This window comes from Struthio camelus, chromosome 2 (genome assembly GCF_040807025.1).
Source record: "Struthio camelus isolate bStrCam1 chromosome 2, bStrCam1.hap1, whole genome shotgun sequence".
Taxonomy (NCBI): domain Eukaryota; kingdom Metazoa; phylum Chordata; class Aves; order Struthioniformes; family Struthionidae; genus Struthio; species Struthio camelus.
The window spans coordinates 168,983,761-168,999,838 of NC_090943.1; the positions used below are offsets into that span (position 1 = coordinate 168,983,761).

A 16,078-nucleotide genomic window follows, 5' to 3' on the forward strand; every position below is an offset into this window, starting at 1 on the left:
AGAAGGGGGTTAGGCACGGGGATTAGGGAAGGGGGCGGGGCTCAAGGAGGCTAGTGGGCGTGGCCTTGAGTGAGAGGGGGTGGGGCCAGATGAGGGGCGGGGCCAGGAGCGGGGTCGGGTGGCCGGCGGGAGGGCCTGGAGCGCTGCAAACGGTAAATTTCCATATAAACGTTAAATTTAATACGTCGCGGCTGCCGTGAGCAGCAGGGGATGGACGCAAAAGGTAACGGTGCCGCGTCGGGGGTCACCGCCCTGGAGACGCGGGTGGTTCGGGCGCTGCAGGTCCCCCACTTTTCGGGTCAGGGCCTTGCCTTAGGTTGTTGATGTGGCGCTTTATGGCTATAAATCCCTGTGATGTGTCCACGGCGTGATATAAATAACTGTGGTAAAGTCAAACGAACGAGAACAGGGCGCCCCAGCGCTAGTTGCCTCTCTTTCACTTATTTTTGATTTATGGGGGGGGGGGGGGTCTTTTGGCTGAGCTCGTCGCTGCGGCAGCCAAGTGCTCCACTGGCATTAAAGGAGTGTTACGATAGGCGTTTTAGAGGTGACAAACTGAGGTACGCAGGGACGAGGTGATTTATCAGGAGGTCGCACAAGGAAAAGGAGCTGGATATTGGGCGATGCTAAGATACGCTTTAATTTGAAGGGTTTGGGGTTTTTTTCCCCCTCTTCCCTGACAGCGTCTTCTAAACCGTGTCTTCTCAACCAGAACGGTCTGAGAGTGCTTTACGTTTCTAAAAGCACGCCTTTGTCAAAAGGGTCAGGAGGCCAGCTCCTCAGTTAAGGACCCACCTGTTGAGACCTACCACGAATCCTCCAGCAAGACGTGAGAAAGGCAGATTTGACGTACTGAGCGTTTCCAAGGGAAAAAAAAGGAAAGAAAAGCTTCCGAATTTTGTAAGGCATCGTGCAAAATCAGCAAAGGGCAGAGGTCAGTTTTAAAGCAGTTCCTTAAAGAAATGAGTCTTGTGCAACTCCAGCGGCTGTGTATAAATGCATATAAAAATATATGGTCCTTTGCTAAAACTTTTGAATCTGTTGATGGATTTCAGAGGATATCAGAAGGCCTGAATTTCTGCAATAGAAAATTATCTTAAAATAGGCGGCTAGTTTGAAGGTAATTTGCAAGGATACCCAGCAGCGCTCCTACCTGTCTCCTTCTCCCTCCCCTCTTGAGGAGAAGACCATAGCACAAGCTCAGCCTTTATTAGCCATCAGCGAATCCACACCTTGCAGTACTGCACCGAAAACGGAAACCAAATTGTTATTTCCCTCGCTACTGACATTTAGGTTTTGCTCTTTGATTCCCAGCCACTTATTTCTAAGTGAGAAAATTATGTTAGTCACGCTAATGCTTTGATGAAATATTCAGAACGTGGCTTTTGGTGATGCTTGAAATCAGTCTGACAAAACTTCGTGAAAGCTCTGGAGGAAAGCAGTCCTCCGTAGGACCGTCTGAGAAACCAGTCTGCGACCCTGTCAAGTGTTTTCTTTAAAAGCAAAAAACTGAAGACTGAAGCAAACAAACAAAAAAGCCCCAGCACACAGAAAAACAACTTTGCAGCTGCTCTAGTTAGTTTGGTATTTTTGGTCAAATCCCTTCTTGTTAAAACAGCAGGATCCCTTTTCCTTCCGTGGGGATTCCCAGGCATGATGGGGAACTGCATTTGGCTCTGAATGAGTATGTTTGTTTTTCTGTATCCCTTACTGTTTGTTAATATGATATACCCGCCTCTCTTTCAGATGCAGCAAATGCCAGGAATCTGTTTTTATTTAGGGGAAAACCTGAGAGTGCTGTTTGGCAAGCTGTTATTTTCTTACCATTGAAAACGTCACATGGCAAATGCTAGCGCTCAAGCAGAATCGCAGCTTGACAGCTCTGGCAGAAGAAAAAGGGGCAACAGCGTGAGCCTCCACCACATCGCCTCAGAAGTGCTGTCAAACCCAGCTTGATCTTTCTTGCATGGGTGAGGCCCAAGGCTTGCTGTGTCTGAAAGCTTAGCTTCATGGCCGGGGGTGTAAATTCATACCAGTTATGCTGCTGTTCTTCAGTAGGTGAACATTTGTCTACTCTAAGCTGGAGGGAAAATGAATGCATTAAAAATTGATGTAAAACCTGAGTAACACCTTCAGGTCTCTTGTCAAGCCTGAATCTATCTTCTGCAGGCAGCTGAGCCCTGCCTCGCTTCTCTGTATTTTAGGAAAAAAGGCAGTAGCAGAGAGAAATGGTTCTACAATCAGGTCGCTGCCTTAAGAGGATCAAGTGGACTTCATGTTAGCTGTAATTTCCTGAATTTGAATGGATTTTCAGCATGAATATTGACAATCGCCTATGCATGTTAGCATCCTGGAGCATACTTTTCAATGTAATGCACTGAAAAGCAACGAGGAAGGACTAACCTCTGTGCGGATACTAATCCCAGAGGGCTATTATCTCCCTTAGAGTTAGTGGAAGGCCTGACCATGTTTTAAAATGTGTGTATTGTCAAAGTGCTTGTATTGCAGCTGGGACACCTTCTTGGGTCAAGTCTATGTAGCCTCCATGTTTGCAAGAAGGTTTGAAGTGGCATCCATGCACCTGCTTCGTCTGAGTTTCTTTAATCTTTTTTTCCATGGCCCTTCACTACCCCTTCTGTCCTTTCCATTTCAGCAAAATACAGCTTTGTTCGAGCCAGAGCACCATAACGCTGAACTGATGGGAGAAAAGCTGGTTTTTGCCATCTGCAGGCGATACTTTCTCACGGCTGCTGTGTTAGAGGAGGAAGCAGCAGAAAATTGATAATTCTGTTTTGAAAAGGTTACAGGAGTAACTGCCCCTCCAGGATAGGAAATAAAACAGAGATTCCTGGCATGTCAATATTAATGTCTAAACACCAATGTCTTCTTCCCGTCCACTAACTGTTTAAAGTGAGCAAGTGCTCCACTAAATTTCTCAGCCACTGGAGTCTCTATCTTGACTCTCTACACCAAGTATTTTTCTTCAGTCTTCAAAACCATATGCAATTTTTTGGACTCAGAAATAGCTTAAAAGTTAGGTCTGCTTTGTTTATTAAATTTTAGAGAAGTTGGTTGAGCTTCAAATAGTCCTGAAAGTAAATATTGTTGCCATGCCTCATGGTAGGTAGCATGTTACTAGTTCTGATTTCAGGCTGCAACCAGATAAACACAACCACTTCATGTCACTTTATCCTTGAGAGCGTAAAAAAAAAAAAAGTTGTTTCAATAGAGCTTCACTTGGGGCTTTTGCACCTGGGGGTAAGAACTCCTCCAGCAACTGAAGCAGAACAGACCACGAAATGCTTTAATGCTGCTCATGGTTAGCCAACTCTCCAAAGTCTCTCTGTATAACTAACAACTTTGAGGCTTACGCTGCAGGTGAGCAACGTTATTCCTGTAGCGATAGATTTTTTGCAATATCCTTCTTCTTCATTTCTCCACGGGCCATGAGAGCCTACAGCTGAACAGATGCAAAGCTTGACAGTGTAGTTTACAGAAGGGAGATTACAGAGCAAGCGGACTGGTGGAGCTCTTAGCACACTGTGTTCCTCTGGGATTACAACATCCAGTCACCCGTCCTAACACAGATGTCATGTTCACCTACCCTACAAGCAACATGGTTTTCTCCAGCTTGCAGAGGTCTTGGAAGCTGCTGTGCGGTGCCTAGTGGATGCTTTTTCTTTCTGGGAGAGCTGAGGAGGGACAAAAGCTAGGCAAAAGTTCTCATTCAGATTTTTCTTTTTAAGTTAGCTTTTCCTCCAGGAGAGGCTGAAAAGGCAGCATTACCTATTCAGGACGAGTCATTCAGTAGCTGGACTGGCACTTGGAATTCACTTGAAGGCACTGACTAATTGACCTGTATTCAGCACATGAGCGAAACTGAAGTTCATCCATACGTGGTAATGCCTTTCTTTTTCCCACACTCATCAAAACTTTGTGTGTGCACTTCACAGATTCCCCGGGTATTAATAACCAACAAAGATTTCAGATCAGCAAGAACTAGACACAGAAACTAAGAGGTTGCATTTGCATGAAAGAGAGATGGGGGAGTCTACAGAGGTGTCACTACCAAGAGCTGCATATAGCCTGGCTTATTACAGCTGCCCTCCAATCCAGCTGAAGCTCAGTCCTTCTTTCTCAGGCAGAGGGCATAGACTAGGGCTTTTGCCTGCGCTGAGAACATGGTTAAGTCTTTGCAGGCACCGTGACGTGGAATGCCATTTTAACCACATCAGGGAAGGCAGGGTGGGTCTCCGAGGGCAGAGCTTCTTCGCATGCGGTCCCTGCACCACTGGTGGTCCCTACCATGTCTGAAGGTGGTCTGCAAAATGGTTGCAGTTAAGAAAACAGAACCGTACATGCACATTCCCACATGTGCAAGAGGTGGCGAGGGGAGGGGGAGAGTAACAGTAATAGATGACGATTTGAAGTCTGGATCTCAGTGATGCTGCCGGCTGTGGTCCTAAAGTTTATCCTATTTTTTCCAAAAGGTGAAGTAGTCTTTCAGTTTAAGAAAGTTGGTGGGGGCACAGCTGGTTGCTCCATCCATACCCCTTTCTGTTGGGCACTGGAAACCTGGGTGCATGCTGTAAGAGTCCTGTTCACGATCAGAAATTATCTATGACCAACCTCATCTGCCTATTCAAAGTACTTTTTGTTTTTTCCTCGTTAAAGGATATAGTCACATAATCTTCCCTTTATGATATGCAGCAGGGCCCACTTTCTGCCTCACATCCAGGCCTCCAGAATTAGCCAGCCCAAAGGCAAGGACCATTCTGTATAACCAGCAATACTGACCAAGAGCATAGACGCATCCTAAGGGCATGATACCACCAGTGCGAGGGGGAGAGGGTGTTCTCCAGGCATCGGGCACCCACACTCAGGCAGAGACAAGCTCTGCTACTGACAGGCTGGTGTGGAAACAGCAGTTGCAAAAAGGGTGAGAAGCACGAAGCTCAGAAATGTCCCTGTGGCTCAGAGGAGTTTCCTCCTTGGTCCCATGAGGAAAAAAAAGTGCTTCATTTCTTTCTGTCAGGATGATTTTCTTTGCTGTTGTCTCTGGGGAGGACTTTCGAAAGGATGGGGGTGTTGCCGAAAGTTGGCTGAGAGAAGGGAGCCCAGCCAGTCTCGTGTTGACTTTGGTAATGAGGTGTCCAGATTACCAGCTGAACCCCAGGTAACTTGAACTGGCACATTTCAAAACCAGCAGAGTCCTGGAGCTGTACATGGGGTAAACAGCGGGACTGGGCTGCTAATTAGTTCTTGTACGATGCCCATAGGACCTTGGCTTGCCTGGGCATCAATTCATCCTTGTGTGGATGCTCTTACTATAGACAGAAGCATCCTGTTCTGGTTGAGCTCAGGCCACTTAGGCAATAGGTTAGGTGAAACCTGGAACTTTGTTTAAAAAAAAAAAACCAAGCACCTGGAGCACGATTTTGCCTTTCTGGGGTCGTTCAGTTTTGCTCATGATGAACGTGAAGGAAACCTCACAGTTCCGGGGGTGGCGGTGGCAGGGGATTGAATGAACCTAGTTTTCAGTTGGGAGTATGAGAGACAACAGAGCAGTTCTTTCTTGCAGATAAAAGTCATAAACTCCTCTGTGGCAATCCACGGCAGATCTGCATTGTTACAAGAGAAAATTGCAAGCGACTGATTTTTAAGCTTCGCCTGGAGTGGTTCTTGCTTTCAGTCCTGGAGGGCCCTGGTTTGATGTTGACTGTAGCAGCAGGGAGAGCAAGCCTCCCCCTAGTTTTGTTCTCTGTTTTACAGAGAGCAGAGGCAAGCAGAGGTTGAGTGACTTCCCTAAGGTCATGTAGGAAATCGGTAGAGCAGCAGGCTGGTCATTAGGGATATCCTTTCTCCACAATGTATAGCGAGAGAGATGGATGAGAGGTGCAGAGAAAGAGCGGGACATGCCTGAGGTCAGGGGATCATCCCAACTCCTCAGGCACTTGCCCCAGCAGCAGGATTATCACATACCTCCCCTTTCTTCACTGCAAGAGGTGAATGGGAAGGGGTGGGGTGGTGGGGAAACAAGCCGGTTGCTATTAATTCAGTTGAGCTTGACTGGACATGCACAAGCAATCTGGAGAAGGAAATAATTCTAGTTCTGTCTGGTTCAGCAGAAACTCCACCCACTGAAGCTTTCCGGCAGGAAATCAAGTTACAAACATTACATGATCTGAGCAAATTCTCATAAACTGATCCTACCCTGGGGACAGGACACTTTTGCTAGAAGCTTACTGAGGCAGTAGTTTTATACATCTTAACCCTTTCTGGAGTGTCACACTGAGAGCATCACAGTTTCTTGTGTTGTCCAAGCTGTAGAGATGACAAGAGAGGAGAAAATGGATTTATGACATTTGCGGTCAATCTTTATCAATCAAGAAGTCCTGAAAACTGCCTTTATGTGGAGGGAGGAAGGGGAAGGCTCAGGATTCTTTCTCCTGCTTGCTTTCCCTCCTCAAAAATTGAGGTCTGTTGACAATATGTTTCCTGGAACACCTTAAAGATGACCAAAAAACGTGTGGTTTCCGGCACAAGTCTGACCATGCAAGTGAAGCTTCTCAACAGAGAAGGGAACCAAATTGTACTCGGACTGTTTCAGAGCCAATGTTTTTAATTAACAGAAATGCCTGAAAAACAGTAGGAGAAAAGCTGCCATGGTAAAAATTCAGACACCTGCTGCTTCCACTAAGGGTTAAGATAAATTGTAAACTGCAAATTTAAATGCTATAATGAGCCTTAAGGAAATATACCTTGCCATTTGCTAATGGCCATGAGATTTAAAAATGAGAAAGCGCAGAGAAGCAGGGAGCCCTTCTTTTTACAGAATAAGAAGGAAAAAGGAGCACAGCTTATATTTTTCTCTTTATCCAGTTACCAGTAAAGTAGGCAAATGTCTGAAACCGAGAAAGGACAAAAGGTCAAAGCTTTCTGCAGTGACAGCAGTGCTGTTTTTTTTACATGACTGCTGTTTCTGGGGATTTGCAGCACCTGAACATGCTGCTGGTGAATGTGAAGGTGGGACTGGGCTCTGCTAGCAGTGGTTCTCGTCGGCGCATGTGGTGTGCCAGTGTCTGAGGTTTCCTTTTTGTTCATGTAAGAAATGCAGCATCACCTGGTGAAGGTCACAGGTTTGATCCCCATGGCTTACTCGTGTGTTTATGGATGGCCATTATTACTAACGTAGGCTAGTTCATGCAGTAGTCTGTGCCTGCCCTTGTCTGACTGCAAGGAAGCAGGGCAGGATAACAAAAGAAAGTATAAATAGAGTCTTTTTAAAAGCCTGCTAAATAGAAAAAGTCTTTTAGGGGGGAGAGAGAAAGAATGAGGCGTGTTACCATAGTAACTGCCAATGGTTTATTTAAGAAGGGCAGAGAAACAAACACCACAAAAAGGCAAAGTCAAGAGGAACTGAAGACTGCTGAAGGAATTCGTGAGCAGACGGACGTCCGGATACTGACACCGAAGGGCGAGGTAAGACCAGTGAACTTCGAGCAAAGCTATCCTGAAAAATTTCATCCCACTTTACCTATTACGAAGCAGTCTTGGAAATGTAACTTTGAAATGTGCATTTCCAGTGAGGGTTTTTCTCGGGAGATGGAGAGTGGGGAAATGCATGGAAACAGTTGTCAGATTGGAAAGAGAATCACGAGCTAAGGTGCACATTACATCTGCCCAAGCTGAACCCCCCTTGAGTGCCAAGCCCAACTCTTGGTCATTTCAGAGGAATAGCAGAGACCATTACCTTGCAGTGAAGTTGGAGGGGTGTGACTATTTTTTTAACTATTTCTACAGATCCAGGGCCAAATTCAGCCTTGGCGTAATTAGATCTGAGAAGCGGGCATTACACTGACTTTGATCCTGCTTCTCCACCTGGATCAGAGATTTTGAAGATTTTGCTGTCCTAAGTAGCTCTTGCTTTTCTGTCTCCAATGTCAGGTCATTGCAGCAGGCAGGAGCGATCAGGCTTCCGTCGCTCATTACTCCGAGCTCCCACTCCTTAAAGGAAGATTAAAGTAAGCTCTAATCATAGGATCATGGACATTTAGGGCTGGAAGAGATCATTGCAGCAGAAGTAAGTGGCAAATTCGTCCAGTTTGCAAGGCAGTTTTACAGGGTTCCTGGAAATGTCTAGTGATCATTTGGTCCAGCGAATCAGAGCTAGTGATCTCATTGTAATGTGTGTTTGTAAGTGCAAGGTGAGGACCAGGGCTGGAAACTTCAACTTAGAGCAGTCTAACCTCACAAGAGGGCCAACACTGGAAATGCCTATGGGCTGGCTGGAACGGGTCGAACTGACATTATTGGTCAGGCTATGCTCTACTATGCACTAGCCTGGCCCTGGGAATAAAAGCTGCTCCCAATGCATGCAGAGCTTGCCTGTCCCTGAGTCAGCCACAGCCTGGGAAGAACCAGTTCGGTTTCTGACCTTTCAAGAGTCTAGGGCAAGTGGGACCTCAGGTCACTCTGCTCCTCTGGATCTGTTTTTCCCACCTGTCGAGACAAAGAGGCACTTTTCCCTCTTGTGCCCTGTCTCAGAGGTGTTTAATCTGCAAACTTTCTGGGAGTAGGAATAATTTACTGCTTGCTGGTACAGTAACCTGATCAGAGGGAACCTGATCAGAGAGGGCCTTCAGGGACTCTCACAATGTCCCTCACTAAAAATGGAGCTTGCGTGTCTTTTTCTGCATGCGGGCTGCACTTTGACACCAACACCACTAGAATCATCTTTATCACTCTTTTTTTCCCTGCAGGAGAGCTCTCGCTAGGTCAGGTGCATGCAGCAAAGATTTTGAACATGCTGGCGTCTCTCGTGGCCAAGGGTGCTCTCTGTCTTCTTTTACCCCGTGTGCTACCTAACGTTCCCCTCAAATGTTTTTGCTCAGATGATATATTTCATATCTAACATGACCATAATAATTTGCATTCATTCTCATGGTGCCTAGGAGGCTGCATCCTGGCCCAGGACCACTTTGTGCTGAATGCTGCGCGTTCACAGGACATAAAGATTTGCCTGTCTCAAAGAGCTCGTGACCTGAGAAAAGAAACAAGAGATGGAAAAGCAGGTGTGACAGTACCCAGAAATGCCGTAATGGGACTGTCCCACGCTGAACCCCAAGGGATCGAATACCCGAGGCAACTCAAAAGTCCTCACATTTAGGGGTTCTCTTGCTGTTTTTAGTCTTTTAGTTTCTAAATAAATGTAAGGATTTCCCAGGCCCTGACTCATATTTTTTAGAGCTTCAGGGTTGGTACTCGGAGAGTTCATGCAGAAGAGAAGCCACAGAGAGAGAACAAACTGCACTGTAAGGGGAGCAAAGACTTGCAGAAAATGTTGATTTTCTTCTAAAACTGCACCAGCAACTGTATCAGGAAAAGAGAAACAATTGCAAAAGCCTCCTGGCTCTCTTCAGTGGAAGGCAGATGCCATGGACTTTCCCATCCTATTTGGCTCCATGATGCAATTTAAAGCAATACTTCACACAACAGGATAGGAGACTTTCCTGTGGGCTTCTGTCAAGCTGTTTGAGTCAAGAGGCTCCTTCCTGGTACTGACTGTTTTAAACTCCTGAGTATGCACTGGAGTTCACCTATTCCTCCTAAAAGTACTCCAAAGATTGTCCTTGGTTTCCTTTGCAAACACCCCTCTATTTGATGTGGGCGTAGTGGCAATGGAATGACAGCTTTTTCATGTTACTGATCCTCAGGATGAAATTGGATGCGCAGCTTGAAAGGTTGTGTGGCTGATGTCTCTAGGAGCCCATTAACAAAAATGTTTGCCAAGGGATGGAAATGATTTCAGCCAAAAAGACTCTAGATTACCTCACTCAGGCTGATTTTTGTGCAAAATTAAACCTATGGGTGGTATATTTATTTTTAGCTTCTGAACTAAGTTCTCTTCTTTTTCTTCTCTAGAGCAAAAGGCTAATCAGAACTTGACTGCTGTCTTTCTCCAGGTCCCTTGCCCTATGGTGAGTTATCCCATATGCCCACCCATGCATGAGAAATTCAGGGTGAGCATTTTAGGAAGGTTTCACACAGTCTTTGATGTCTGCTAGCCTGGGAAATTGGTCCCCCTCTTGCTTCCCAGCTTGGAAGGTCTCACTGTGGTATCTTTGAGAGATAACGTTGCCTTTTACTGCCTGCGGTCCAGACCAGTCTGACTGTTTGCCTCTCTACTGTGGGGCTACAAAAAGGACTGCCTCACTGCTGGGGATAGTTCCCTCCACATACTGCAGAAGGCCCTGTCGGAGACACTGGCCCCCGCCTGCGGAGCTTGGCAGTCCAAGCAGCTCCTCTCCTCTCTTCTCACAGAGATTGAGTTATGCCAGGCTTTGACCTAAGTGAAACTGCTGACGGTCACAGGGATTTGACTAATCTCCTTAGTTCACTGTGAAATTTGCGATTCCTTTTAGGGAATAGAATTTTTTTATGATTTTTTTTTTCCCTTCGGGCTAACTTGCGGTGTAAAAATAAACTGAAGCCCACGGTGGGAGATTAATTTCCTCCCAAACGCAGGAAGGGCAGTCAGTCAACACAGGATCCTCCTGGCCCATCCCAGGAGGATGCTGCTCCTGGATTCATTCCTGGAGACAGCTGCTGTCCGACCTTGCCATAAGACTTCCTTCCCCAGTGCTTTCCTCCTTGCCCTGCCATAGCCCCATGGGGTCTGAATGCAGCCTATGGGCTCAGCACAAGCCTCTTCCTTCCCTCCTCACTCTGCTGTACCTCAAAGCAGGCAGGACTTTTGGAGGTGAGGAGCTGGGATACTGAAAACCTGGTTTCTAGTTCCATCATATTAGATCCATCACCAAGTGAAGGGGTAAAGCTCATCTACCCTACTGGGATCCAGTCTCCAGGGACTGATGAGTCATTTTGCCTCCATCGTCATGGCCCAGAGATCCTCTCTGCAGCCTGGACCTGTAGCCTTCTCTTGGGATAACTGTGTCCTTTCTGGGGGGAAAAAGAAATCACATTCTTCCCATCACTCCTGCTGCCAGCATGTTCCTGTCCTCTCCAGAGCACAGGAGGATTTGCAGCATGCCTGTGATATGATTCCCAACCAAGGAGCGCCCTCACTTTTCCTGGCTGTCCCCCCATTCCCAGCCGAAACGATGTTTGAGAGCAGATTCCTTATACCTTGTAAACTCCTCACATGCCCCTAAACTAGTTGTAGTTCAGCATTATGCTCTTGCATCTGAGACGCTACAAAGATACTAGACCCACCTTCTACGTGGAGGTTTGTATGTTGGTCTTTGTGACAAAGAAACCTCTGCAGACCCCTTGGCATATGTGGTTGCTGCACAGTGTTAGTATTAATTAAATAATAAAGAACTGCTTGCTCACACAAATGCCAGAGCCAGACTCCTTTTTGCTGTGCTCCAGGCGTTCCCATCTCTAGACATTCCCATGAATTAAGCTGAGCAAGCTGCCAGGGGGGAAATGGTCTCTGAGTGCTGGCATGAAAAACCCCACCACAGATTCAGTTGTCATTGTCCTCCTTCTTTGATAGTTTTAAGCCCTGCAGTTCAGGAGAAATGACAATACCCAGAATGGGATTCCTTTGCTTTTAGTCTGGCATCTAAAAGTTAACTGTCTGAGTGTAGATGAAATAGTCACCATCAGCTCCCTTTTTCATCAATACAGAGAAATAGGAAGAACCAGAGTGTGATTCAAGCTACAGTAGTGTCTAAGAGAGGTCAAATGAATCACAGACTATAAAGGAAGCGGAAGCTGCATGGCCAGGCATGAAAGTCTACATTTTGATGTCTAAATTTAAGTGAGATGAATGCCACTCCTGTGATTCAGGTGGCCAATCACGCAATGCAATAACCGGCTGACCATGCTGAGTTATGCAGCTTTGATTTTATGAGTTACCTTCATCTCTGCCTCTTTTTCCTGCCTGCATAAAGGCGCATCAGTGTCCTCTTGGTTCCCTCTTCAGCCCCTTAGTGGCGGGACTATGCGAGGTAGCGTCCAGCTTGCTACGCAGCACGTGCCTGTCTTCTGGAGGAGCAGTCATGTGGCTGGCCAGACAGCCAGCCTCACCTTGTGCTTCCATCCTGGTGTCCTTCCTGTTCTCTGAGACAAGGCATCTTTGAACTAATAGAAGTGCTAATGGGCAAAGTAGTAAGCTAAGGCTGAAGAGCTCAAGCCTATGATGCTGTGAGATCAAGACCGGTTTAAGGACTCATGTGGGCTGTGGAAGCTGGGAAAGATGGCATGGGAGAAGGGCAAGGAGTGGAATGCAGTGGGAATGAAACAGTGAACATGAATCTTTACAAAGACGGAAAGCACCTAGCAAAAGGTAGCATGAAGAAATCCTTGAATCATAGAGAACATGGCTAAAAGATGGGCTTGGAGACATAATGTATCCCAGCACAGGAGATTATAGTCAGGTTTCTAGCATGAGTCAATGAAAGACAGGGGTGATTTTGCTAGGAAGGCACAGAGACTCGCTTGTTTTTTTCCTAATGTGTTGGATCTGTGTCCAATCATTCACATGGGTTATTATGCAATGAGCAGCATTGTTTCCCTGTGACTGCAAGACTAGGGATTTTATTCTCACAGTGCGTTACTAGAAGCTTTTTAAAAGTTAGCTCTAAAAATCCCTGCTAGGTTATCCCTAGAAATCACCAAATGGAAAGCAGAATTAACAAGTGGTTGGGTCCTCCTCCTTTGAACTTCAGAGGCATGTTGTTGACACCACACTGGTCTAGGACCCTGCTTTCCCACTGAGAATCTATTTCTTGTTCCCAGTAATATGTGGAAGCCCTCTGAATTTGAGATCTAAAATAGATGTGCCAGACAGGGAAAAGTGCCTTGGAGAGGGGCAGGTTGGAGGGAGCTGGTAGAGACCAGGGTCGTGGGATGTCTCATGGGTGCTTCTCTGCCTCTCTTGCCCCTTCTAATAGAAAAGGACAGGAACCCATGGCTCAGGACTTTGCTTCTGCCTCTGAGATAAGAAACTGGAGAAGCTGTGAGCATGCCCCTGGGGATGGAGTTAGGGTGGTGCAGCTAACGCCAATGTACAGAGCAGGCTAACAATGGTGCTTGCTGTAGAGGAGAGAAAACAGCACCTGCCTAGATGATGATTGTAGTAGGCAATACTGTCCAGGAAGAGAAGATGGGTTTTAAACCAGCTATCAGTACTAGTAGTCCGGACTGAGGGGCTCAAATTAAGATGTTATCTACTTAGTGAGAAGCCTCCAGTAGGATCCCTTCAGATGGGGCCCCTTCAGATGTGAGGATAACTGAGCCCTGGAACAGGTTGCCCAGAGAGGTTGCGGAGTCTTCTTCCTTGCAGATATTCAAAACCCGCCTGGACGCGGTCCTGGGCAGTGTGCTCTAGATGACCCTGCTTGAGCAGGGGAGTTGGACTAGATGATCTCCAGAGGTCCCTTCCAACCTCAACCATTCTGCGATTCTGTGGGATTGGAAGTGACCTCTTCGGTTACTGAGTCCTATCCTGCCTAGTGCCAGCATCTTCTGAGAATGTTTGAAAATGAAAATAAATGAATGAATGAAAATAAGCCGGTGCCTGAGAGGCACCTGAACTCCTTGGTCCGTGGTCTAGGCCAGCTTCTGCCTACAAGTCATGCAGCCAAATAAGCGTAGTTATTTGCCTTAGCTCCTTAGTGCTGAGAGATAGAGCCTGCTGGACTAGGAGGTTAGTACATCCATTGCCTTTTTGGAGAGCCTTAAAAAATGCAAAAGACTTGCTTTTTTCAGAAAGCCTAAGAAACCTTGAATACTTTAAATTATGTTAGCTATTAGGACAGCAATAATTAAAGAATGATGAATGCCCCGGAGGAATGGACTCAGTAGCTCCGTGACCGTACTACTAGAAGGTATCCTCTCCTTTCTGCTTGTAACCCTCATGTGGCTGAAACTGACCTGTAAACTAGTAAACAGATCTACATAATCCTAAAAAGATTTCCATTCCAGTCTAGTGGAGAACTATGGGAAAGAGCAGTGCTTTAAATTGCAAACCAGTTGGGGTGGGAACACCTCCTATCCATTTCCACATTCTTTATTGCTTTGAGATACTGCAAGTTTGGTTTAAACATATATTAGGTTGTGCATTAGTCTGTGGTGATGGCTGAATGTTGTCCTGAAAATATATGGGATGAAAGGATTGTTCATCTCTACATGCCATACCTACTCATGTGGACACACCTTGTTTGGTCAGTAAGTGCTGAAGGCAAATAGCAGTAATTGAGTTTGGATCCTTGAGGAATGGGTGAATGTTGCTTGAAGTGCCTGTGGTTTCCGGTACTCCCACACTGGCACTTTAGCCCCAGTCACCTGAAATGCACTGTATTCTGAGGGCGCTGAGATGCTGAGTGCACTGAGGAGTCCAGCCCTTTTAATATGGCTCAGGATAGGCAGCAGAAGAACTGAGGCTCTCTGGAGGTCTGGGCTCAGTGTCCAAGTGCTCAGTAGTCTACTGGCTGTGTGCTGTTACATGTCTTTAAAGGCCATCCAAATCCTAATCCAAATTTTCTTGTCTCACACCAGTACAACTCCTGGAACACTGTGCCTGTCAGTGAGGTTGCTTTGGTGTCTAAAAGAGAGCAGGATTTGGCTCACAGGGAAGGCAGAGTAAAGCGTTTCCACCTGAAAGTGTAAATCCAGGCAGAGGGGTTTAGCTTACATGAGAATCGCCCTGATGGAGGCAGTGAATCGCACGTAGAGATTTGGAGCAGTTCAGATCATGCTCTCGTGTGTTTGTGTCTCCCCTCAGTTCCCACGCCTCTGCACTTCCTTGTTTAGCCCAGGCCCGGAAGTAGAACTACTGAAATGCTAGGAGGAAAGTTATTCTCATGGTGTTTCCAGCCCAGACAGAACCAGGATGAAGAGAGGAAATCTCACGAGAAAGCTTGACAGACTTCCAGCTCGGTTCCACTCAGGGCCGTGGAGCTTCTGGTGTTTCATTTGAGTCTCTGAGTCCAGAGCTGTCATCATGTTTCCTTGTACATGGAAGTCCTGCAGCACCAGAACTACAGTGATACTGGTGTCCAGGTGCTTCTTGCAGTTCTGTGGAGCTCAGCTTTACTCTTCTCCAGCCCAGAGACAATGAAGAGCAGTGGATTTGCTGCTTGTCCCCACCATGGACAAGGATGATGGAGCTGTAGGTGACTTCTGCAGTCCAGAGATGTTTCTAGTGACTGTGAAGAGAGAAGGAGCTCCTCCTTTCTGCTAGCACTGCCTTCAATCTCAGGCAGAGTATTCAGGAGATATTGTGGGAATTTGAGCAGCCATCAGCACAGTGGAAGAAAAGCTAGCTCAAAGTCCTGTGCTGTGCACTAGAATGGGCAGTAGCACCAGACTTTTAAGTATCTTCTGTCCTGAACTGCAAGACAGCTCTTCATTTAGTCATGTAAGACATGTGCGGTCCCTCGGGGAAAGAGGTTGGATGTGGGGAGTGTCCTGGAGCAGCTCCTTTGAGGGCAGAGTCCTAGGAGTTGTCAACCCTGTAGCCTCTGTGGCCTTTGCGATGGCACGTCAGCTCTGCATCACAATTGAGGTGTCCTGACTGCGTGGGAGTGGAGGATGTCAAGGGATAGGATGCAGTATGAAGCTGGGCACTGTAAATCATTGCACTAGGAAGTGATAAGAGCAAGAAGCACCTCCTGGTCCTTGAATGGTGCCTGCTGATGCCATGATGGATCAGCTTTGAACGTTACAATCCCACCCTGTGCAACTCTTAATTTCTGTTCTTGCTCGGGTCCTACAGATGCATGGTCGCATTTGTCTTTATTCCCTTCCCAACAGCAGTCTGCACTGGTTAATTGCAGACTGTGTTAAAATAAAAAGCGTTTCCTCCCGAATTTGGCTTTAAATTTATTACCCCTTGCTGCCACTGAATGATGGTGGTAATTAGGAGTTTGCAGCATCCCCAGCTTTTATTCTGCAATGCAGCCAATGCAGCAGCAATTAATCCCCCGGCAAACACAGAGGAGGTGAACACGACAGCGCTGGGGACAGAGATAATCTTGGGATAATTTATAATTGCAAAGCCATGCTCAGGGCGGGAGAGACCTCTGGGAGTTGCTATGCTTTTCAT

General features: G+C 46.6%; 1 long non-coding RNA gene across 7 annotated transcripts; it reads left to right on the forward strand.

Annotated features, from left to right (window-relative positions):
• Window positions 1-98: 98 nt before the first annotated feature.
• On the forward strand, window positions 99-15,834 carry LOC138066102 (uncharacterized). Of its 7 annotated transcripts, none has more exons than XR_011139356.1 (6): window positions 99-152; window positions 1,747-7,482; window positions 7,948-8,083; window positions 8,763-9,074; window positions 9,925-9,980; window positions 14,756-15,834. It is a non-coding gene; the product is annotated as an uncharacterized lncRNA (long non-coding RNA). The 7 variants fall into 7 exon arrangements; XR_011139359.1 differs by having other exon boundaries at window positions 1,747-3,899; window positions 7,378-7,482; window positions 7,948-9,074; XR_011139355.1 differs by having other exon boundaries at window positions 7,948-9,074.
• The last annotated feature ends 244 nt before the right edge of the window (window positions 15,835-16,078 follow it).